Source organism: Dendrobates tinctorius, unplaced genomic scaffold (assembly GCF_039654945.1).
Source record: "Dendrobates tinctorius isolate UK_male_01 unplaced genomic scaffold, ASM3965494v1 ptg000228l, whole genome shotgun sequence".
Classification (NCBI taxonomy): domain Eukaryota; kingdom Metazoa; phylum Chordata; class Amphibia; order Anura; family Dendrobatidae; genus Dendrobates; species Dendrobates tinctorius.
The window spans coordinates 2,447,094-2,471,436 of NW_027361895.1; the positions used below are offsets into that span (position 1 = coordinate 2,447,094).

Consider the following 24,343-nt stretch of genomic DNA (forward strand, 5'->3'; position numbering starts at 1 on the left):
CAAATCTACTGATTGTTTGACCAATAGGGGCAGTGTACAAGGACAAGAGGAGGGGGCCTAGAACCGATCCTTGGGGGACCCCAACAGTAAGGGGAAGGTGAGAGGAGGAGGAACCGGCAAAAGATACAGTAAAGGAGCGGTCAGAGAGATAGGAGAACCAGGAGAGAACGATATCCTTGAGGCCAATGGAACGGAGCATAGTGAGGAGGAGCTGATGATCCACAGTGTCGAATGCTGCAGAGAGATCCAAGAGAATTAGCATGGAGTAATGACCATTTGATTTAGCTGTTAGCAGATCATTAGAGACTTTAGTGGGGGCAGTTTCAGTGGAGTGTAAAGAGCGGAAACCGGATTGGAGAGGGTCGAGAACAGAGTTTTCTGAGAGATAGCGGATAAGACGGGAGTGGACCAGGCGTTCCAGGAGTTTAGAGATGAAGGGAAGATTAGAGACAGGTCTATAGTTAGCGGCAGTTTTGGTCGAGGGATGGTTTTTTAAGTAGTGGATGTATGATGGCATGCTTAAATGAGGGAAAAAATACCTGGAGAGAGAGGTTAAATATTTTAGTTAGGTGAGGGGTGACAACAGGGGAAAGGGACTGGAGGAGATGTGACGGAAATGGGTCACTGGTGCAAGTAGTTGGGCGAGAAGATGCAAGGAGCCTGCTTACTTCTCTGTGACTGGTTCAAAATCAGAGAGTGAGCTAGATGCAGTGGGGGAGGAAGGACAGTGCATGGTATGTGGTGATTGAGAGATAATTTCCTGTCGAATCTGGTCAATTTTTTCTTTGAAGTAATTGGCCAGATCGTCAGCTCGGAGCTCCGTGGTTGGGGCCTGTACTCTTGGATTGAGTAGAGAATGAAAAGTGTCAAAGAGACGTTTCAGGTTATTGGACAGTGAGGTGATGAGGGTGTTGAAATAGGTTTGTTTGGAGAATCATAGAATCGTAGAGTTGGAAGGGACCTCCTGGGCCATCTGGTCCAACCCCCTGCTCAAAGCAGGATTCGCTAAATAATCCCAGTCAGATGTCTGTCCAGCCTCTGTTTGAAGACTTCCATTGAAGGAGAACTCACCACTTCTCGTGGCAGCCTGTTCCACTCATTGATCACTCTAACTGTCAAAAAGTTTTTTCTAATATCTAATCTGTCTCCTCCCATTCAGTTTCATCCCATTGCTTCTAGTCTTTCCTTGTGCAAATGAGAATAAAGTTGATCCTTCTACAATGTGACAGCCCTTTAGATATTTGTAGACAGCTATTAAGTCTCCTCTCAGTCTTCTCTTTTGCAAACTAAACATTCCCAAATCCTGCAACCTTTCCTCATAAGACAGGGTTTGCAGACCGGTCACCATTCTGGTCGCTCTTTTCTGAACTTGCTCCAGTTTGTTGATGTCTTTTTTAAAATGTGGTGCCCAAAACTGGACACAATATTCCAGATGAGGTCTGACCAAAGAGGAGTAGAGGGAAATAATGACTTCACGTGATCTAGACTGTATGCTTCTGTTAATACATCCTAGAATTGCATTTGCCTTTTTTTGCTGCTGCATCACACTGTTGACTCATATTCAGTCTGTGATCTATTAGTATACCCAAGTCTTTTTCACATGTGCTGTCACTTAGCCCTATTCCTCCCATTCTGTATGCTTTTTTCATTTTTATTGCCCAGATGTAGTACTTTGCATTTCTCCCTGTTAAAAACCATTGTTAGTTGCTGCCCACTTCTCCAGTTTATTTAAATCTTTTTGAATCCTCTCTCTTCTCTAGTATTAGCTATCCCTCCTAGCTTAGTGTCATCAGCAAATTTAATCAGTTTACCCTCAATTCCTTCATCTAAATCGTTGATAAAGATGTTGAACAATACAGGGCCCAGGACAGAGCCCTGTGGTACCCCACTTGAGACATTCTTCCAATTGGATGTGCAGCCATTTACGACCACTCTTCGGGTCCGATCACTAAGCCAGTTATGAATCCACCTAACAGTTGCCTTGTCCATTCCATACTTAGTCATTTTTTCAATAAGGATTGTATGAGAGACTTTGTCAAATGCTTTGCTGAAGTCAAGATATACTATATCTACAGCATTTCCTTGATCCACCCAATCAGTGATACCGTCGTAGAAGGAAATTAAGTTAGTCTGACAAGACTTATTAGTTACAAACCCATGCTGACTCTGTTTAATCACTTCATCCTTATCCAGGTATTGACATACATGTTTAATAATTTGTTCAAAGATCTTTCCTGGTATAGAAGTCAGACTCACCGGCCTATAGTTGCCTGGGTCCACCTTCTTCCCCTTTTTGAAGATAGGAACAACATTTGCTCTTCTCCAGTCTTCTGGCACTTCTCCTGTTCTCCAAGAATTTTCAAAGATTATGGAGAGGGGTTCAAAAATTTCTTCTGCTATCTCCTTCAGTACTCTGGGGTGTAATTTATCTGGACCTGGAGACTTGAATTCATTTAGGTTAGCTAAGTGTTTCCTCACTATCTTTCTGTTTATAGATATCCTGGATTCTTCTATTCCCTTAATAGGACAGTGAAGAACAGTTGATGTTACATTTCCTTTCTGAGAGAAAACAGATGCAAAATAGGAATTTAAAAGTTCAGCCTTCTCAACATCCTGTCTTACCATTTCATCATTTTCATCCTGTAAAAATCCTATAGCATCTTTGACTTTTCTTTTACTTTTGACATATCCCCAAAATCCTTTATTATTGCTTTTGACATCTCTTGCAAGCCTCAATTCATTTTCAGCTTTAGCTAATCTGATTTGTGCCCTGCAGGTTCTGCAGACAGCATTATATTCTTCTTTAGATATGCCTCCCTCTTTCCATTTTACAAACATTTCTTTCTTCCTTTTTAGCATGTGCTTAAGTTCTGTATTCATCCATCCTGGTTTCCTTAAATGCTTCCTATTCTTCCCTCTTTTCGGAATTGTTAACAACTGTGCTTTGAGAATTTCATTTTTCAAGATTTCCCATCCTTCCTGGACATTTTTGTCTTTAAGGATATCCAGCCATTGGATCCCTCCAATTCTCTTTCTGAATCCCTTAAAATCTGCCTTTCTGAAATCTAACCTTGACGTCTGAGTCTTCACAGGTCTTCCGCCTCTAGTTATCCAAAATTCTAAAATAGCATGGTCGCTACCTCCTAAGGTCCCAGCCACTTTTACCTCCTCAACCATTTCCTCCCTGTTTATAAGGATTAGATCCAAGGTAGCAGTCCCCCTTGTTTTCTCCCCTACCTTTTGGAAGATAAAGTTGTCAGCAAGAGAGGATAAGAATTTCCTTGACCTGTTAGTTTTGCCTGAGATTCCCAACAAATGTCTGGATAGTTGAAATCTCCCATGACAACTATGTCATATTTTTTGGAGAACTTGGCCATTTGATGCATAAAGAGTTCATCCATATCTTCAGCTTGCACAGGCGGCCTGTAATAAATGCCTACAATGGTGTCCTTTCCATTGTTCTGTCCTTGTATTCTTACCCAAACAGTTTCCACAGAACTCCCAGTCACTGAAGCTTCAATCTCTGTGCAGATATACGCATTTCTAACATACAATGCGACACCCCCTCCTCGTTTATCAAGTCTGTTTCTTGCAAATAAGTTGTATCCTTCTAGTCCTGTATTCCAATCATGTGTATTGTCCCACCAAGTTTCAGTGATTCCAATGACATCATATTTCTTTTCCTGTGTTAGTAGTTCCAATTCTCCTTGTTTGTTGCCCATGCTTTGTGCATTAGTATAGAAACATTTTAGTTTGTGATTGGTTTCTCTTTCTCCAATATTTTTATTAATTAGATTCTTTTGTCTTTGTTCTTCCTTTCCACTTCTAATAGCAGAGTTCTCAATACCATTTGTCAGGTGTATGGCTTTTTCTGGTCTTTTGCTTCCCTTCCCATGTTGTTCTAGTTTAAAGCTCTCCTTACAAGTGTAGCAAGGCGACTTCCAAATACATGCTTTCCAGTCTTCATAATCCATCCATCCATCCATCTCTAGCAAGTAGTCCATCGTATAAGTCACTCCGTGATCCAGAAATCCAAATCGTTGCTGACGGCACCATTGACGTAGCCAGTTGTTCACCTGCAGAATCTTATTCCACCTCCTTGTTCCATGGCCATCCACTGGGAGGATGGAAGAGAAGACCACCTGCGCTCCCAGTTCTTTCACTTTCTTGCCTAAGTCTTCAAAGTCTCTGCAGATGGTTTCCAGGTCATTTCTTGCGGTGTCATTTGTCCCCACATGTAGTAGCAGGAATGGGTAGTCATCTGTAGGTCTTAAGAGTCCTGATATCCTGTCAGACACATCTTTAATTTTTGCACCTGGAAGACAGCACATTTCTCTTGAAGTTATATCCGGTCTGCAGATAGCGGCCTCTGTTCCTCTCAACAGGGAATCCCCCATGACCACCACTCTCCGTTGATGAAGGTGAAGGGCAGTGTTGTATGTTCTAAACATAAACTTAAAATGGATGAAATCTTCGTGTAGATTGGATTTTCTCCACAGACGTTCGGCGCACCTGGAGCATCGCTGCAGGAAACGTGTTTGCACCGTGTGCCAGGGTTGTCGCCGTCTGCGTTGTGGTGTTCTATTTATAGGGGGTGCAAATTCATCCAGGGCACTTTGAAGTGTTTCATTGTAATGCTTCAATGCAGAATATTAGTCAAGCAATCAGTAGATTTGGGTTCCAGTATCATCTCTATGCTGATGACACCAAATTATACACTTCTTCTCCTGATATCATGTTTGCCTTTTTGAAAAACACCCGTGATTGTCTTACCGCTGTCTCTAACATCATGTCATCCATCTATCTGAAACTGAACCTGTCAAAAACTGAACTCGTGTTTACTCTCTACTGAGCTACCGATGCACAACATTGCCATTTCTGTGTGTGGTTCCACCATTACTCCCCAGCAACATGCCCGCTGTCTTTGTGTCAGACTTGATTACGAGCTTTCATTCACCCCCCACATCTGATCACTGGCTCGGTCTTATCTGCACCTCAAAAACATTTCTAGAATTCGACCCTTTCTTACTTTCGATTCTGCAAAAACTCTTACTGTTTCTCTTATTCATTCTCGTCTGGACTATTGTAACTCTCTACTAATCGGTCTCCCTCTTACCAAACTCCCCCCCTCCAATCTGTCCTGAATGATGCAGCTAGGATCATATTCCTCACCAATCGTTATACCAGTGCCTCTACCTTGTGCCAGTCATTACACTGGCTACCCATCCACTCCAGAATCCAATACAAACTTATTACCCTCACCCACAAATCACTCCATGGCTCAGCACCACCCTACATCTCCCTCATCTCAGCCTACCACCCTACCCATGCCCTCTGTTCTGCTAATGATCTGAGGTTAACAACCTCAATAATCAGAACCTCCCACTCCCGTCTCCAAAACTTTTCACGTGCTGCGCCAATTCTTTGGAATGCACTACCCAGGTTAATACAATTAATCCCCAATCCCCAGTTTTAAGCATGCCCTAAAAATGCATTTGTTCAGACCGGCCTATCGCCTTAACGCATTAACCTAAATATCCATGTGGCCCATTCAAAAATTTTTACTATAACCAGGTTCCTCGCATCATGTTCTCACATGCTTTATGCATTTAATAGCCCTCTTTGTCTGTACTATTTAGACTGTTAACTGGTTCATGCAGCATCACAGGAACACCCGATTCTAAAGGCCCCGTCACACACAGCGATCTCGCTAGCGAGATCACCAATTTTGTGACGCCACAGCGATCTTGCCAGCGAGATCGCTGTGTGACGGGGATCAGCGACCGGCCCCCCTGCCGGGTATCGCTGATCATACACGATCGTCCAGGGCCATTGTTTGATCGCTGGTCTCCCGCTGGCCAGCGCGCAATGCTGCGTGTGGCAGCGAGACCAGCGATCAGCGACGCTGGTTTCCAACGTAAACATCGGGTAACTAAGAGCCGCGTGGCTCTTAGATACCCGCTGTTTACCCTAGATACCAGCGCATGCTGGTTTCCAAATTAAACAGTGGGTATCCAAGAGCCGACGCAGCTCTTAGATACCCACTATTTACATTGGAAACCAGCTTGCTCGCTGGTCCTGATCGCTGGAGGGGCTGTCTATGTGACAGCTCACCAGTGATCAGCCTAATGATGTCCCAGTGATCCCATCAATGTCAGATCATTGGTGGGATCGCTGGGACATCGTTATGTGTAACGGGGCCTTTACACTATGGCTGGTCCAATAAAAGCAATTGTTACGGTCCACCTTTCGTGTCTCCCCTTTTTCCTTATAGATTGTAAGCTTGCAAGCAGGGCCCTCACGCCTCTTGGTATCTGTTTTGATCTATGTGTTTATTGTTATGCTGTAAAGTCTATTGTCTGTACAAGCCCCCTCTATAATGTCAAGTGCTGCGGAATATGTTGGCACTATAGTAATAAAATTATTATTAAATAAAAACAATTCCTAAATTGTTGAAAGCTCTGCAAAAATATTGCCACATTTAGCGTTTACACACCATTCCTGAGCAACTATGCTGATATTTGCGTTGGTGTTGTTGGGAAATGCCTCTTTAGCCTAAGAATGAAACTAATAAATAAGGCTCAGATAATAAAAGGTGTTCACATTGTGGGGGCCAGCTGAGTCTGAATAAGGTGTGTTGATCTACCACTCTCAAGGAAACAGAACAGTTACAGACTGGCAGAATAGGTTCAGAGCCTGCCACGCAGCTGCAAGTGTGAAGAAACCTTCCATTCTTGTAAGTGTAAACTATGGCTTGTAATGATAAAGGTTGTGGGTTCTGTTACGAGAAGAGAGATGTTTGATTAAGAGAAGACATCTGAGTGAATGAAAGTTGGGACAAATCCTTGCCGGGTAGGGACAGCAGGACTGCCCCATCAAAGTGGAACGGAAAGCCAAAAGGAAGTTTCTGTAGTGTAGTGGTTATCACGTTCGCCTCACACGCGAAAGGTCCCCGGTTCGAAACCGGGCAGAAACAATTTTTATTTTTTAAATTTATATATAGAATAACCCACTAAAAAAATTCTACACCAAATAATGTGTAGCTTCTTAAAGAAAATAAATATAAGACCAATGTTCTATTTAATGAAAGCAATATCAGAATTTGAATTAGTATAATAAATACATAAGTGGAAACCAATATTGTAAATAATCATAAAGTTTATTAACTAATCATCAAAAAATATATATTACATGGAAAAAGGTCTGCTGAAAGACACATATCAGGATAATGATGGAAAATCATCAGAAGACCAATGAATTCCTTATAAAAGAGAGTACACCAGAAAAATGGTCTCCCAGTAATTACAAATATAGTAAATCAATAATGATATTATGGCAACGAAAACGGACAATGATTATCAAGGTAATTCACAGAGGCGTAACAAGAGTCTGGTGATCCCCGATGCAAGATTTGTCCCTATCTTCCACATGAATTATTTAATATACTAGCTGAAGAGCCCGGCACTGCCCGGGCATAGTAACTAACTGTGGTTAGTTATAACAAATTATAATTATCCTCCATCCCATAGTCCCGTGCCCATATACCCATCATACATATCCTCCATCCCATAGTCCCGTGCCCATATACCCATCATACATATCCTCCATCCCATAGTCCCATGCCCATATACCCATCATACAAATCCGCCATCCCATAGTCGAGTGCCCATATACCCATCACACATCCTTCATCTCAGTCCCATGCCCATATACCCATCACACATCCTCCATCCCATAGTCCCATGCCCATATACCCATCATACATATCCGCCATCCCATAGTCCCGTGCCCATATACCCATCACATCCTCCATCCTATAGTCCCATGCCCATATACCCATCATACATATCCACCATCCCATAGTCCCATGCCCATATATCCATCATACATATCCGCCATCCCATAGTCGAGTGCCCACATACCCATCACACATCCTCCATCCCATAGTCAACCATTATGACATCATAATGAGCGGCGGCAGGGCTTGCAACCTATGATGACATCAGCGTCGCCATGGCAACCATTGTGACATCATAATGAGGGGCGGGGCTTGACGCGCACACACTTTTTCCCCATTATGTAGACAGGCAAAATTGGTGAATTGGAACGCGCGGGGTTAAAATTTCGCCTCACAACATAGCTTAGGACGCTCTCGGGGTCCAGACGTGTGACTGTGCCAAATTTTGTGGCTGTAGCTGCGACGGTGCCAATGCCTATCCCGGACATACACACACACATAAATACATACTTTACACACACTTTGAGCTTTATATATTAGATACATTATATATATATATATATATATATATATATATATATATATATATATATATATATATATATATAGAGAGAGAGAGAGAGAGCGCGAAAGAGAGAGCGAAAGAGAGCGCGAAAGAGAGAGCGAAAGAGAGCGCGAAAGAGAGAGCGAAAGAGAGAGCGAAAGAGAGAGCGAAAGAGAGAGCGAAAGAGAGAGCGAAAGAGAGAGCGAAAGAGAGCGAAAGAGAGAGCGAAAGAGAGCGAAAGAGAGAGCGAGAAAGAGAGAGAAAGAGAGAGAGAGAAAGAGAGAGAAATCAAGGCAGAAAAGTCCAGCAAGCGGAAACTTCAGGTGGTATAATGAAATCCAAAAATTTTTATTGCAGATAATTTAAAAAATCCAGAGTTCAGTAACAAGATGCAGACATAATGCTGAACAGACTACGCGTTTCGGCGGTAACAACTGCCGCCTTCTTCACGGTCTCAAAACCACCTGAAGTTTCCGCTTGCTGGACTTTTCTGCCTTGATTTCTACATTGTTGGACTTGTTCCCAGTCTTGGTCCGTGCAACACAGAGGAAACAGGTATTTACCATCCAGAGTTCGGAGGTTAGCTGGCCTGTGTGTTGTTTTGCTATATATATATTGTGTGTGTGTGTATATATATATATACACACACACATATATATACACATACATACACAGTACAGACCAAAAGTTTGGAAACAAACGGGTGGCTTATGTACGGTAGAGCAGGGACCAATCAGGTGGAGGTCACCTTGCCATGCTTGATGGGCTTACATGAATTGGCCAATTTGTGCACTAAGAACCTTCATTTTTATCTTACTGTAAGTTAAAAAAAAATTTTGAAAAAATATTTTTGAGGATTATCTAAATTGAATGGTTTTAATGTTTTTCTGTGTTATCACATGGCCTAAATTCATGCACATGTGCCGCTGTATTCTTTTTGTAAATAAATATATATATATATATATATATATATATATATATATATATATATATATATATATATATATATATATATATATATATATATATATAGCTTTGTCGCCATAAAAGGATGGGGGCCCATACACACTTCTTGCACAGGGGCCCGAAGCGGTCAGTGCCCGCCCCTGGGAATATGCTCCTCAGTCTGTTCATATAAAGATCATTCATTGTGCAACACCCAAGTAGTGATCTCCGAGGCAGAGGTGATACGCATCCTGAAGGGACTTAAGGTCAAAAAGGCACCTGGCCCTGATGGTGTATCTCCAATGTGTCTGAAAGTATGTGCTACCCAGCTTGCCCCTATACTGACAAATATATACAATGTGTCACTGAAAGAGTGCGTTGTACCTCAGTGTTGGAAAAATTCCACAATTATCCCTGTCCCCAAGAAAGTGGGATCCTCTGAGTTGAACGACTATAGACCAGTAGCACTCACATCTGTAGCTATGAAAGTCTTCGAAAGAATTATGATGTCCCACCTGATAAAATTCACGCAGCAGCTATGGGACCCGCTTCAGTTTGCCTATAAGGAGAATCGTTCGGCAAACGACACTGTCAATCTGGCACTGAAGTACATTTTGGATCATACAGATGAACTGCACTCATATGTCCGGATTCCTTTCATGGACTTTAGCTCAGCATTCAATACCATTGATCCGAATTTACTTCATAAGAAAATGGTAGCTCTTGGAGTCCCTCTCAAGTTATGCTTGTGGATTTATAACTTCCTGACAGCCAGGATACAGAGTGTAAAAGTTGGACCATTCACTTCGGACACCTTGGTCACAAACATCGGGGCACCTCAGGGGTGTGTTTTGTCCCCGTTACTGTTTTCTCTCTATACGAATGATTGCATCTCTTCAGCAGACTCAGTAAAAATCTTGAAATTTGCCGATGATATGACACTGATTGGTCTCATCAGGGGAAATGCTGAAGACTTGTATCGGAGTGAGGTGGAAAGAATATGTGACTGGTGTAAAGCCAATAATCTTGTACTCAACACTAAAAAAACTGCTGAGATGGTTGTGGATTTTAGGAAACATCAACATGAGATACTTCCAATCTACATCCATGACGAAGTGGTTCTTAGGGTCACAGAGACCAAATTCCTTGGTGTTATCTCTCATGATCTTAAATGGGGGAAAAACGTGGATGCTGTTATAAGAAAAGCACAACAGAGGATGTTCTTCCTGCGTCAGCTGAAAAGATATGGTTTGTCTAAGAATCTGCTGAACTTATTCTTTAATGCTGTCATCAGATCTGTGATTTGTTCCTCTCTGATAGTCTGGTATGGGGGAGCCACTGCGCATGACAAACTCCGCTTACAAAGGACTTTCAGAACAGCAGAGAGAATTATAGGTTCCCCACTGCCTAAAATCCAGGATCTTTATGATAAGAGTATTCGATCCCACGCATTGAAAATTTAATCCGATCCCTCTCACCCGGGACACTCCTCATTCCAACTACTCCCTTCAGGATGTCGCTTCAGAGTCCCCAAATGCAGCACCAACCGCCATATGAACAGCTTCTATCCACTCTCTGTTCAACAATTAAATCGTCATGTGTAGACTATATACTGTATCTGTCTTGTTAGATGTTACTTGTTGTATCTGTTGTTATATATTATGTTGCCTCTTTGCCACAAAGAATTCCTTGTATATATGTAATATGTACTTGGCGATAATAAATTTGATTGATTGATTGATTGACATACATAACCTCAGGTCCCCGCTCATAAAGCGGCGAATCCCCAAAGCACACAGTGCGTCTGCTGGGAGGATTCATAAGTCTGCAGTCTCACAGAGTGACTGCAGACTTCTCGATTTGGATGAGACAACCTCTTTAATAAACTTTAAGATTATATTTAATATTGGTTACCTTTTATGTCTTTGTCTATTAGATTCATTCCAATTAGTTTGATATTGCCTTCATTCGATTTTTTTCAACCATTGTCCCAGCTTCAATGAGCAAATGCCTAAAAACATGGAAGTTTCTGTAGTGTAGTGGTTATCACGTTCGCCTAACACGCGAAAGGTCCCCGGTTCGAAACCGGGCAGAAACTTTTTTTTCTTCTTTTATAAATTTCTTTATATCCTTCTTTTCAAAGATGCACGAGTAACAGAAGCTCCTTCCCTTATAAAGAAACATGTATCTACAAAAAGTGTAAGAAAAAAAGAAAAAAAAAAAATCTGACGTGTGAGAGGGAACAGCTGGTTCTTTACTGCGACAGATTTAGTCAAAGTCCAGATAGAGAAGAAATCCATCATGCCCAAATTATTTGCTTGAAAACTTCGGTACCAATTTATCCTTAGCGGGTTTTTAAGTCACTTATTTGTCTCCATTGATATTTTTTGTGCTAAATTCTGAATTAAAACTTTTTGAAACTTTTTAGCTCAAAAAGTCTCATGTTCAGCTAAACTGCTGCATAAAAATTCAGGCACAAATAAAATCACTCCGATGGCGAAGACTGAAGAACACTTTTTAAAAAGCCCAAAGACAGCACACAATGACAAACAAAAACAAAAACAAAATGATCTCATAAAATAGACTTGACTAGATAGCGTGTTCATATAAATGCAAATTTGGCATTAAGTGCTCTGGGTGTGAGAAAGCACTTAAGAAACACGGGTATTACATACCTGGTAACGTGTTTTTTCATTAGACATGACGGCACCGAGAGAGGGGATCCGCCCAACAAGGACAGGAAACCTTCAAGATAAAAGGGGCAGCTCCTCTCTCTGCATCAGTTGTTTCACAGAGCATGAGAAGAACTCCGCAGGTTAGTGTACATATAAATAGATCCTTTACACTACTAAATTTCCAACACCCAAGGGAGTGTATAATGCTAATAATGCATCCCACTAATGATGTGATCAGTAGGGAGGGAATATATAAGGGAATACCGTCATGTCTCATGAAAAAACACATTACCAGGTATGTAATACCCGTGTTTTTCCATCATACATGACGGCACCACGAGAGAGTTACAGAGATTTGTATTCTCTTTAGGGAGGGATCACTGCTTGTAACACTCTCCTCTCAAATGTGAGACCAGAGATAGCAAATAGGTCTAACCTATAATGTTTGACAAAGGTATACGAAGCAGACTAAGTGGTCGCCTTACAGATTTGGCCAACGGGAGTGTTTGCTCTCTGTCCCGGACGTCGTCATGGCCTTCGTGGAGTGGGCTTTTATACCTTCTGGAATAGCCTTGCCTGCACTGCTATATTCTAGCATAACACCTTTTTCCCTCATCTAGCTATAGTCTGTTTATAGGTTTTTAAGGCCCTTCCTTGCCCCTTGGAATGAGACAAATAAGGCCCTCTGTTTTCTCCAAGGTCTTGTTACCTCTAAATACTGCAGGAAACATCTCATGTCTAGGCAATGAAGCCTCTCCTCCTTCTGGTAGTTAGGGTCAGGACAAAAGAGATGGTAAGACTATCTCCTGAGCCCTATGATATTTTGATATCACCTTGGGAAGGTATGCTGGATCTAATTTTAACCCAACTCGATCGTCCATGGCCTGAGTGTAAGGAGGGTCTGTTGATAATGCGAGTAAAACCTCAACCTACAGGCCGATGTGAGCGCCATTAATAAGGCTGTTTAATGTTAGAATATTTATCTAATGTTATGTTTAATGGTTCAAACGGACTCTGTCAGAGATGACAGAACTAAATTTAGATCCAAGGACGAGGAGTAGGGGACAGGACAGAGTCAGCTCTAGTACAGGCCCGGATAAACCTGGCCACCCACCTATTGTTTGTCAGGTCGCAGTTGAATAAAGGTACTGTAACACTTAGCGATGTACCAGCGATCCCGACCAGCGATATGACACGGTCAGGATCGCTGGTGCATCGCTAAGTGGTCGCTAGAGAGCTGCCACACAGGCAGATCTCACCAGCGACATCGCTGGGGACTGGGGTCGCTACTTACCTGTCACACTAGACGATCCTGACGTCCCCCACCCGGCTCCACGCTCGTCTCTCCACAGGAAGCCCAGCAGGAAGCTGACGAGAAGCGGTCCAGGACGTTCTTGCGCGATCAGCGATAACCAATGGGGGAGCGGGTCGTAGGTAAGTATCAGACAACGCGATATCGCTAGTAATATCGCTATAACGTCACAAGTTATAGCAATATTGCTAGCGATATCGCTTAGTGTGACAGTACCTTTAGGCTGCCAGGGCTGAGATGTGTACTTTGAGGGTACCGACAGCTAACCCCAATCCTAAACCTTTCTGAAGATATTCCAGTATTGCCACTATCGGGACTTTCCCTTCCCGTATTGGGCCTGAGATAGATAACAATTTTTTTGCATATCCTCCTTTAAATTTTTTGTAGTCACTGGTTTTCTGCTACTGAGTAAGGTGGATATTAACCCTGCGGAGAATTCGTTTTTCTCTAGTAGTGACGTTTCAAATTCCAGGCTGTCAAAATGCAGCCCGAATCTCTGAGGATGACTGAAGCTCTGGCCCCCTGATCTTCCTCAGAACCGCTGGTATGCGGCATATTGGAGGGAAGGCATACAGGAGACCTGTTCACTCTATGCTGAAGGCTTCTACTGCCAATGGTCTGTCTGCTGGACTTAGGGAGCAGAATTTCTGAACCTTCCTGTTGGCTTTTTTGAGGCAGAGAGATCTATACTGGGTTTTCCCCACATGTGCACTATCCGTTGAAAAATGGATTCTTTTAGGTACCATTCTCCTTGCCTCAAGTGGTTCCTGCTCAGATAGTGTGTCTTCAGGTTGTCTATACCACAGTTATGCAGGGCCGATAATGAGAGGAACTGGTGTTCTGCCAGAGTCATGATCCGGCCTCAAGCTGCTTAGCGGAGGCCCATTGACAAGAGCAGTCACCTTCAGCCTAAAAGGGCCGGTGACTATCTGCATCAAGGACTGAGAACGGGTGTCTCCCTGTTGGTTTACATAGGCAACCAGTTTGGTTGTCTGATAGGACTCTCACATGGTGTCCTCTAAGTATGGTAACAATTCCTTTAGCGTTTTTTCGATTGTTTGACGTTCTTATTCATTTGAGGATAGATTTCTTTCCTCCTGGGCCTAGGGATCCTGGAGCCATAATGTGTCTAGCAGTGCTCCCCACCCCCAAGTACTGGTGTCCGTTGTGACCACCTTGGAGGTTGTGTGTGTGCGCAGGGTACTCTCCTCGGAGATGACTATCTGTAACTACTACCTGAGTGACTGGAGTACAGAGTCTGGAGGGTGAGCTTCTTGCTCTAACTGTCCCTGAAGTTCCCGGTTGTTCTGCAGCACACACCCTAGCAGTTCCCTTGTGTGGAACTGGGCCCATTTCACTGCTGGTATGCAGGAGGTGAGGGATCCCAACACCAACATGGTCCTTCACAGAGCCATTTCTGGCTTTTTTTTTTTAAAAAAAAAAAAAGAAAAAGAAAAAAGAAGCCAGCGCTGCTAAGGTTAGAACGCATAACATAAAGTGCATATGCACATAATATCTAACTGCATTCAAAATGAGATATTTGGCAAAAAAATTGATCAATTCAATTGAGCCACCCCGCCGCGCCAAGGCAATCTCATGTGGGGGGTCCTACTCTACGTTTTTAATAAACACTGTGCCATTACGGCCTCCTAGATACAATAAAAGCAAGACCACTTTAAGTGAAATCCGTACCTGAGCATTTCTGGATCGCTCCCATGATGCCAGAAAAAGCAAGTGCGGATGAAGGCCAACCAGGTCTGAATGCAGACATGTCAGGTTTAACTTCCACACATTGCCCGACCAGCAAGCATAGATGAAGGGCAATGCAGGTTCAGATACAGGTGCACAATTTAAAGCTTGGGGCAGGGCGGGGCTGCTGTGTGTGTGCACAGCAGCCTAGATCCATCACAGTGAACACAGAAAAAATGGCGAACATAACCCAGCGCGCACGGCAACAGTGGTGGTCAGCCACATACCAATATACAAAAAAAGAAAAAAGAAGCCAGCGCTGCTAAGGTTAGAACGCATAACATAAAGTGCATATGCACATAATATCTAACTGCATTCAAAATGAGATATTTGGCAAAAAAATTGATCAATTCAATTGAGCCACCCCGCCGCGCCAAGGCAATCTCATGTGGGGGGTCCTACTCTACGTTTTTAATAAACACTGTGCCATTACGGCCTCCTAGATACATTAAAAGCAAGACCACTTTAAGTGCAATCCGTACCTGATTGCCAAATATCTCATTTTGAATGCAGTTAGATATTATATGCATATGCACTTTATGTTATGCGTTCTAACCTTAGCAGCGCTGGCTTCTTTTTTTCTTTTTTTGTATATTGGTATGTGGCTGACCACCACTGTTGCCGTGCGCGCTGGGTTATGTTCGCCATTTTTTCTGTGTTCACTGTGATGGATCTAGGCTGCTGTGCACACACACAGCAGCCCCGCCCTGCCCCAAGCTTTAAATTGTGCACCTGTATCTGAACCTGCATTGCCCTTCATCTATGCTTGCTGGTCGGGCAATGTGTGGAAGTTAAACCTGACATGTCTGCATTCAGACCTGGTTGGCCTTCAGCCTCACTTGATTTTTCTGGCATCATGGGAGCGATCCAAAAATGCTCAAGTACGGATTTCACTTAAAGTGGTCTTGCTTTTAATGTATCTAGGAGGCCGTAATGGCACAGTGTTTATTAAAAACGTAGAGTAGGACCCCCCACATGAGATTGCCTTGGCGCGGCGGGGTGGCTCAATTGAATTGATCATTTTTTTTGCCAAATATCTCATTTTGAATGCAGTTCGATATTATGTGCATATGCACTTTATGTTATGCGTTCTAACCTTAGCAGCGCTGGCTTCTATTTTTCTTTTCTTTGGGAGGTGATATTCCTGCTCCATCGAGTCCACTGTTAACCACCAGAAAATTCTGGATCATTGCCGGTTCCAGTTTGGATTTTTTGAGGTTCAGCTGCCACCCCAGCGTCTGTAGTGTTCCCTTCACTATTCTGACTTGTTCTCGACAATAAAGGGCCTGTCACACTAAGCAATATCGCTATAACGTCACTGGTTTTGTGACGTTATAGCAATATTGCTAGCGATATCTCTATGTGTGATACTTACCTCCGACCGGCTCCCCCGCTGGCTATCGCTGATCGCGCGAGAATGTCCTGGGCCGTTTCTTGTCGTCAGCTTCCTGTGGCGCCGACGAGCAACGCGTGGACACGAGCGGGAAGACGTCAGGATCGCCTCGTCTGACAGGTAAGTAGCGACCCCCTGCTATGTCACTGGTGAGATCTGCCTGTGTGGCAGCTCACTTGCGACCATTTAGCGATGCACCAGCGATCCTGACCGCGTCATATCGCTGGTCGGGATCTCTGGTGCATCGCTAAGTGTGACAGTACCTTAAGGGAAACTTCTTTCCACTATCAAGAAGTTGTCCAGATATGGTATCACCAGAGTATCTTTTTCTCTGAGGTGCGTGGTGTCTTCTGCAATTAATCTTTGTGAAAACTCGAGGGCTATCGCTTCTCCAAAGGGCAGAGCCCTGTATTGAAAGTGACGCCACTGAGGCCCCATCTGGACTGCCACTCAGACATTTGTGGGCTTATTGCCAGATAAGAATGTGGTGATAAGCGTTCTTGAGGCCCAGGACTGCTATGTAATACTGAGGAAGGAGGAGTTCTACTGCTGACCTTACCATCTTCATCTTGGAAGATGGGATTATCAGACACCTGTTGAGGTCTTTTCTGATTTATAATTGTCCTCCAGGGATTGTCTGGGGTGTTTTTTTCCTTTTTTTTTTTCTTTTAAATAGAGGGAGGAGTAAAACTCTAGCCTTCTACCGGAATCTCTTCCAGGACATTTTTGTCTAGGAGTGAGATTGCTTCTCCTTCCATACTGTCTTTCTTGAGAGGACTGCATATATCCTCGTGGAGGCCAGTGGTGGAACCTTAACTCCAGACCTGATCCCACAATTTGCTGGATCTAGGTGTTGGATGAGATCTACTCCCAAGCTGGGAGGAAGTGTGCCTGAGAAGGCCTGTCACTGGGAGGTGTTATGAATGAGTCACCGTAGGAGGCAAAAACAGAAATACTAGCTAAGTCCTGAAAACCAGAGAAGTTGGCAGCTATCGGATTGCAGACCCCTGAACCTATCAACAACAACTAGCAGTAGCCGTGGGGGGGTTCCTACGGTGCCCTAGACCCCTCGATTACAGCCGGAGAACTAAATAGCCTAAAGACAGAAAGGGAAATCTAAACTGCCCCAGAGCAGACCCCAAAGCAATAGGCAGCCCCCAACATGTAATGACGGTGAAGCAAGATGAAAAAACACTCACACAGATAGAAAGATAGGCTGAGCAAATGATGGGGCCCAAGCTAATTAAATAGGACAGGATAGAAAAGCTGCTGTCTGCAATCCGCCAAAAACCCTATCAAAACAAGAGCCAACAGACTGATAGGGAAAAAAGCCCTGAAGACGCTAGGCTTCAAAAAGACTATCAGTACTCAGGTATTTTCTGAAGACAGAGCAAAAAGGAATTCAGCTCACCCCAGCAGGGAATGGCAGAAATCCAGAAAAACAAGGCAAAACAAAACCAAAACACAAATGCAAAAAGCAGAGCAGAAATCAGACTGGTCTCCTAGAATCCCACAGAGAAATCACCAGCAAGGCAGAAGGGTGCCGGCTGCCTTATATTCAGTCAGCAATTCCAGTCACCCAGTCATCATCATTCTGCTCAGGTGCTTGGTAATCAGCCTCACTACCTTCCTTCACCAGAAGAGGGAGTTCATCAGACCTCAATGGTGAAGGGGAAAATGAACTCACAACAGTACCTCCCCCTTGAGGAGGGGTCACCGAACCCTCATCCACGCCACCAGGGCGATCAGGGTGAGCCCGATGAAAGGCACGCACCAATCTTTTGGCATGAATATCAGAGGTAGAGACCCAGGAATTATCCTCCTGACCATAACCCTTCCACTTAACCAAATACTGGCGTCTCCGTCTAGCCAGACGGGAATCCAGTATCTTCTCTACCTCATATTCCATGTTACCTTCAACCAATACAGGGTCCGGAGGTGCCACCCCAGGAACAACTGGTTCAACAAACCTCTTCAACAAGGACTTATGAAACACATTATGGATTTTAAATGTGACAGGAAGAGCCAAAAGAAAAGAGACCGGATTAATAATCTCCAAAATCTTGTAAGGTAAAATAAATCTAGGCTTAAACTTAGGAGAAGCCACCTTCATAGCGATATTTTTTGATGATAACCAAACCATATCACCAACCTTAAACTGGGGACCAATGGTCCTATGTCGGTTGGAAAACCGCTGGGCCTTTTCCTGGGAGAGAGACAACTTATCCACCACTTGGTCCCAGATCTGGTGCATTCTCTCCACTACAGTGTCAACACCTGGGCAGGCAGAAGGCTCCACCTGCCCTGAAGAAAATCGAGGATGAAACCCAAAGTTACAAAAACAAGGTGACATCAAAGTGGCAGAACTAGCTCTATTATTTAAAGCAAATTCGGCCAAGGGCAAAAATGAAACCCAATCATCCTGATCAGCGGAAATAAAACATCTCAAATACGACTCCAAGGTCTGGCTTGTTCTCTCCGTCTGCCCATTGGTCTGAGGGTGAAAAACAGAGAAGGACAACTGAATTCCCAGCTTGGAACAGAAAGTCCTCCAAAATCTAGACACAAACTGAACTCCTCTGTCAGATACAATATTCTCAGGAATCCCGGCGAACCACCTGTTGCAAAAACAGGGGCACCAACTCAGAGGAAGATGGCAACTTAGGGAGTGGTACAAGATGAACCATCTTAGAGAACCTATTACAAATCACCCAAATAACAGTCATTCTCTGAGAGATAGGCATATCAGAGATGAAATCCATTGAAATATGGGTCCATGGCCTCCTGGGGACCAGCAAAGGCATCAACAACCCACTAGAGCGAGAACAAGGTTTAGACTGGGAGCAAGTCCCACAGGACTGCACAAAATTCCTGACATCACGAGACAAGGTGGGCCACCAAAAAGACCGACTCACCAGATCTCTAGTACCAAAAATACCTGGATGACCAGCCAATGCAGAGCAATGAACTTCAGACATCACTCTCTTCTTCCACTGGTCAGGAACATACAACTTTCCACTGGGACAACGCTCAGGTTTGTCCTCCTGGAACTCTTCCAGAGCACGTCTCAAATCGGGCGAGATGGCAGAAAGAACTACCCCTTTGCCTAAGATGGTAGCAGGCTTGGTCACCACAGGAGAATCAGCAAAGAAGCTCCTAGAGAGAGCGTCAGCCTTGACATTCTTAGTGCTAGGAAGAAAAGAGACCACAAAATCAAAACGTGTAAAAAACAAGGCCCACCTAGCCTGTCTAGGGTTCAAGCGTTTGGCCGACTCCAGGTAAATCAAATTCTTGTGGTCAGTGAGGACCACGACTTGATGTTTAGCTCCCTCCAACCAATGTCTCCACTCCTCAAATGCCCATTTCATGGCTAACAGTTCCCGATTCCCCACATCATAGTTATGTTCAGATGGAGAGAACTTTCGGGAAAAGAAAGCACAGGGATTCATTTTAGTTGTTACAGGATCCTTTTGGGACAAAACATCTCCTGCACCAATCTCAGAAGCGTCCACCTCTACCTGGAACGGGAGTGAGACATCAGGTTGCCGCAAAACCGGGGCAGAAGTGAATCTTCGCTTCAGCTCCTGAAAGGAAGAAACAGCCTCCGGAGACCAATTCAACACATCAGCACCCTTCTTAGTCAGATCAGTCAATGGCTTGGCAATACTAGAAAATTTTGCTATAAATTTCCGATAAAAATTAGCAAAACCCCAAAACTTCTGGAGGGCCTTCAAAGAAGTGGGCTGAACCCAATCATAAATGGCCTGTACCTTGGCCGGGTCCATTTCAATAGTTGACGGAGACAAAATAAATCCCAAAAAAGAAATCCTCTGTACCCCAAAAAGGCATTTCGATCCTTTGACATACAGGGAATTCTCCCTCAAGATCCGGAACACAGTCCGAACATGTTCCACATGAGAATCCCAATCCTTGGAGAAGATCAAAATATCATCCAGATAGATAATCAAAAATTTATCCACAAAGTCTCGGAAAATGTCGTTCATGAAGCACTGGAAGACAGAAGGGGCATTATTGAGCCCAAAAGGCATCACCAGGTACTCAAAATGTCCCTCCGGAGTATTAAACACCGTCTTCCATTCATCCCCATGCTTAATGCGGATAAGATTATACGCCCCCCTGAGGTCAAGCTTGGTAAACCAGCAAGCACCTTTAACTCTGGAGAATAGATCCGAAATCAGGGGTAACGGATACAGATATTTAATAGTAATTTTGTTGAGGGCACGATAATCAATACAAGGCCTTAATGAACCATCCTTTTTGGCCACGAAAAAAAACCCGGCACCTAAGGGTGAAGAGGATGGTCTAATATGACCCTTCTCCAACGCCTCCTTAATATAGGATCGCATAGCCTCGTGCTCGGGTACAGATAAATTGAAGAGCCGACCCTTGGGAAATTTACACCCCGGGCTCAGTTCAATTGCACAGTCATAACTCCTATGAGGAGGCAAAGACGCAGACTCATTCTCACTAAATACATCATAAAAGTCCGCCAAATAGTCAGGAACATCATGCGACTGAGGAGAGGTGGAAAAAAACGGAGCCTCACTAAGGGCACACCGACAACCCCAACTCACCACAGAGACAGATTTCCAATCCAAAACTGGATTATGAATTTGCAACCAGGGAAACCCCAGAACAATGGTATCATGCAAATTATGCAACACCAAAAATCTGCAATTTTCTTGATGGTCTGGGACGACCCGCATTACCACCTGGGTCCAAAACTGAGGTTTATTTTTCGCCAAAGGAGTAGCATCAATCCCCCTCAAAGGGATAGGCGTCCGCAGAGGTGTCATAGGAAATCCACAACGTTTAGCAAAATCCAAGTCCATTAGGTTCAGGGCTGCTCCTGAATCCACAAAAGCCTTGGCGGAAAATGTGGACAGGGAGCAGATCAGAGTAATTGCCAGAAGAAACTTAGGTTGAACACCACCCACAGAAAACGTGTGTGCAAAACGTTTCTCTCGTTTAGGACAGACAGAAATAATATGCGCGGCATCTCCACAAAAAAAAACACAGCTTATTACACCTTCTGAACTCCTGACGTTGCTCCCTGGACAAAGCTCTATCACATTGCATAGGTTCAGACACTTGTTCAACAGGTGGCAACACCTCTCGTGCAGTCCTGCGTTCACGTAAACGCCGATCAACCTGAATGGCTAATGACATAGAATCGTCAAGACCAGAGGGAACAGGAAATCCCACCATAGTATCTTTTACGGCTTCTAACAAACCCTTCCGAAAGAGAGCTGCCAAGGCATTATCATTCCAGGTAGTTAGGACCGCCCACTTTCGGAATTTTTGACAGTACAATTCTGCAAAATCTCAACCCTGGCTCAATGCCAACAGGGTCTTTTCAGCCTGATCAATAGCATTAGGTTCGTCATACAACAACCCCAAGGCTTGAAAAAATGAGTTCACATTAGTCAGAATAGGATCATCTGGTTTCAAAGAAAACGCCCAATCCTGGGGATCGCCACGCAGCAAAGAGATGACAATTTTAACCTGCTGCACGGAGGTCCCTGACGAGTTAGGCTTCAAGGCAAAAAATAATCTACAATTATTCTTGAAATTCAAAAATTTAGACCGATCCCCAAAAAACACATCAGGAGTAGGGATCTTTGGTTCAGCAGCATGTGAATGAGCAAGGTAGGTGGAAATTCCCCGCACTTCCGCAGCGAGCTGCTCCACACGATCAGACAATTGCTTTATCTCCATTGAGAGAAAAAAAAATTCCCCCTACAGGCCTCAGATATATAGAGGAAAAAATATACACACCTTTTTTATATAATTCTTTCCTGCTATTGAGTACCCTAGGATCTGCGGTATGGCGGGTGATTCTGTTATGAATGAGTCACCGTAGGAGGCAAAAACAGAAATACTAGCTAAGTCCAGAAAACCAGAGAAGTTGGCAGCTATCGGATTGCAGACCCCTGAACCTATCAACAACTAGCAGTAGCCGTGGGGGGTTCCTACGGTGCCCTAGACCCCTCGATCACAGCCGGAGAACTAAATAGCCTAAAGACAGAAAGGGAAATCTAAACTGCCCCAGAGCAGACCCCAAAGCAATAGGCAGCCCCCAACATATAATGACAGTGAAGCAAGATGAAAAAACACTCGCACAGATAGAAAGATAGGCTGAGCAAATGATGGAGCCCAAGCTAACTAAATAGGACAGGATAGAAAAGCTTCTGTCTGCAATCCGCCAAAAACCCTATCAAAACAAGAGCCAACAGACTGATAGGGAAAAAAGCCCTGAAGACGCTAGGCTTCAAAAAGACTATCAGTACTCAGGTATTTTCTGAAGACAGAGCAAAAAGGAATTCAGCTCACCCCAGCAGGGAATGGCAGAAATCCAGAAAAACAAGGCAAAACAAAACCAAAACACAAATGCAAAAAGCAGAGCAGAAAACTTAGCTTTTGAGGAGCAGGAATCAGACTGGTCTCCTAGAATCCCAGAGAAATCACCCGCAAGGCAGAAGGGCGTCGGCTGCCTTATATCCAGTCAGCAATTACAGTCACCCAGTCATCATCATTCTGCTCAGGTGCTTGGTAATCAGCCTCACTACCTTCCTTCACCAGAAGAGGGAGTTCATCAGACTTCAATGGTGAAGGGGAAAATGAACTCACAACAGGGAGGGTTTTTTGGAGTCTTTGGAGGGCTTGCCGAAGTAGAAGTCTCTCCCACCTCTGGATCGCTTGTCAGAGCTGTTTGTCTCGATCCTTATAGTGCAGTCTCCTGGATTTCCGGCCCTTCTGAAAGGAGGGGAAATTCCCGAGTTACTTGAGAGAGTTCGACACGCCAAAATCTTCACTAAATTAGATCTTCGTGGAGCATACAATTTAGTACGGAGAAACTAAACTGGAGAAATGCAAGTTTCACAAAACACAAATTCAATTTTTGGGATATGTTATTACTCCCCAGGGTCTCAGCATGGATGTAAGCAAGACACAAGCCATTCAGGAGTGGCCAACTCCCAAATCAGTGAAGGAGGTACAGCGATTCATCGGATTCGCTAATTTCTACAGACGATTCATTAAAAAATTTTCAGCAGTCGTTGCACCCATCACTCATTTAACCCGGAAGACGACACCATTTGTCTGGTCACCTCAAGCTCAAACAGCATTTTCCACATTAAAGTCTAAATTTACAACAGCTCCCGTTCTCGTACATCCTGACCCAGACAAGGCCTTCATAGTGGAAGTGGACGCCTCGGACTGTGCGGTAGGGGCCATACTCTCGCAAAGGACAGGTGAGAAAGATCTCTTGCATCCGTGTGCCTTTCTCTCTCAAAAGTTATCACCTGCCGAAAGGAATTACGACGTTGGCAACAAAGAACTGTTAGCCATTATAACCACATTTAAAGAATGGAGACATCTGTTACAAGGAGCATCCCAACAGATTGTTATACTCACGGATCACCGGAATCTCGAATTTATGAGGTCGGCAAGATGTCTAAAACCCAGACAGGCTCGGTGGAATCTTTTCCTTAACCAGTTTGATTTTGTCATCTCCTATAGGCCGGGCTCTCGCAATGGAAAGGCTGATGCACTGTCCAGGATTCATTCAGAGGAAGCAACTCCGGCTTCGCCTCCAAGGACCATTCTATCTGAGAAGAACTTTGTAAGTGTCCTACATAATCAAGATCTTTTAACGGAGATTAGGGAGGCTTATGCTGCAGATTCGCTTTTGGGGCTACCCCCCACCCAGGTAAATCTAACTTTCAAGAATGGACTTTGGTTTCAAGGACAGCGTTTGTATGTCCCAGAAACAGTAAAACTGAGTGTCTTAAAACTAATGCATGACTCAAAGTTTGCCGGCCATAGGGGAGTTCAGAAGACTCAGGAATTTCTGTCTAGTTTTTTTTGGTGGCCAACCTTTCGGAAAGATGTGCTTCAGTATGTGTCGTCATGTGAGGTATGTGCCAGGTCAAAAGTTCCTCGCTCCTCACCGACAGGACTCTTG

The 24,343-nt window shown here is 43.9% G+C and overlaps 2 non-coding genes across 2 annotated transcripts; both read left to right on the forward strand.

Moving 5' to 3' along the window:
• Positions 1 to 6,903: 6,903 nt before the first annotated feature.
• On the forward strand, positions 6,904 to 6,976 carry TRNAV-CAC (transfer RNA valine (anticodon CAC)). Its single transcript has one exon. It is a non-coding gene; the product is annotated as a tRNA-Val (tRNA).
• A 4,276-nt stretch (positions 6,977 to 11,252) lies between these two features.
• TRNAV-AAC (transfer RNA valine (anticodon AAC)) lies at positions 11,253 to 11,325 on the forward strand. Its single transcript has one exon. It is a non-coding gene; the product is annotated as a tRNA-Val (tRNA).
• Positions 11,326 to 24,343: the final 13,018 nt, after the last annotated feature.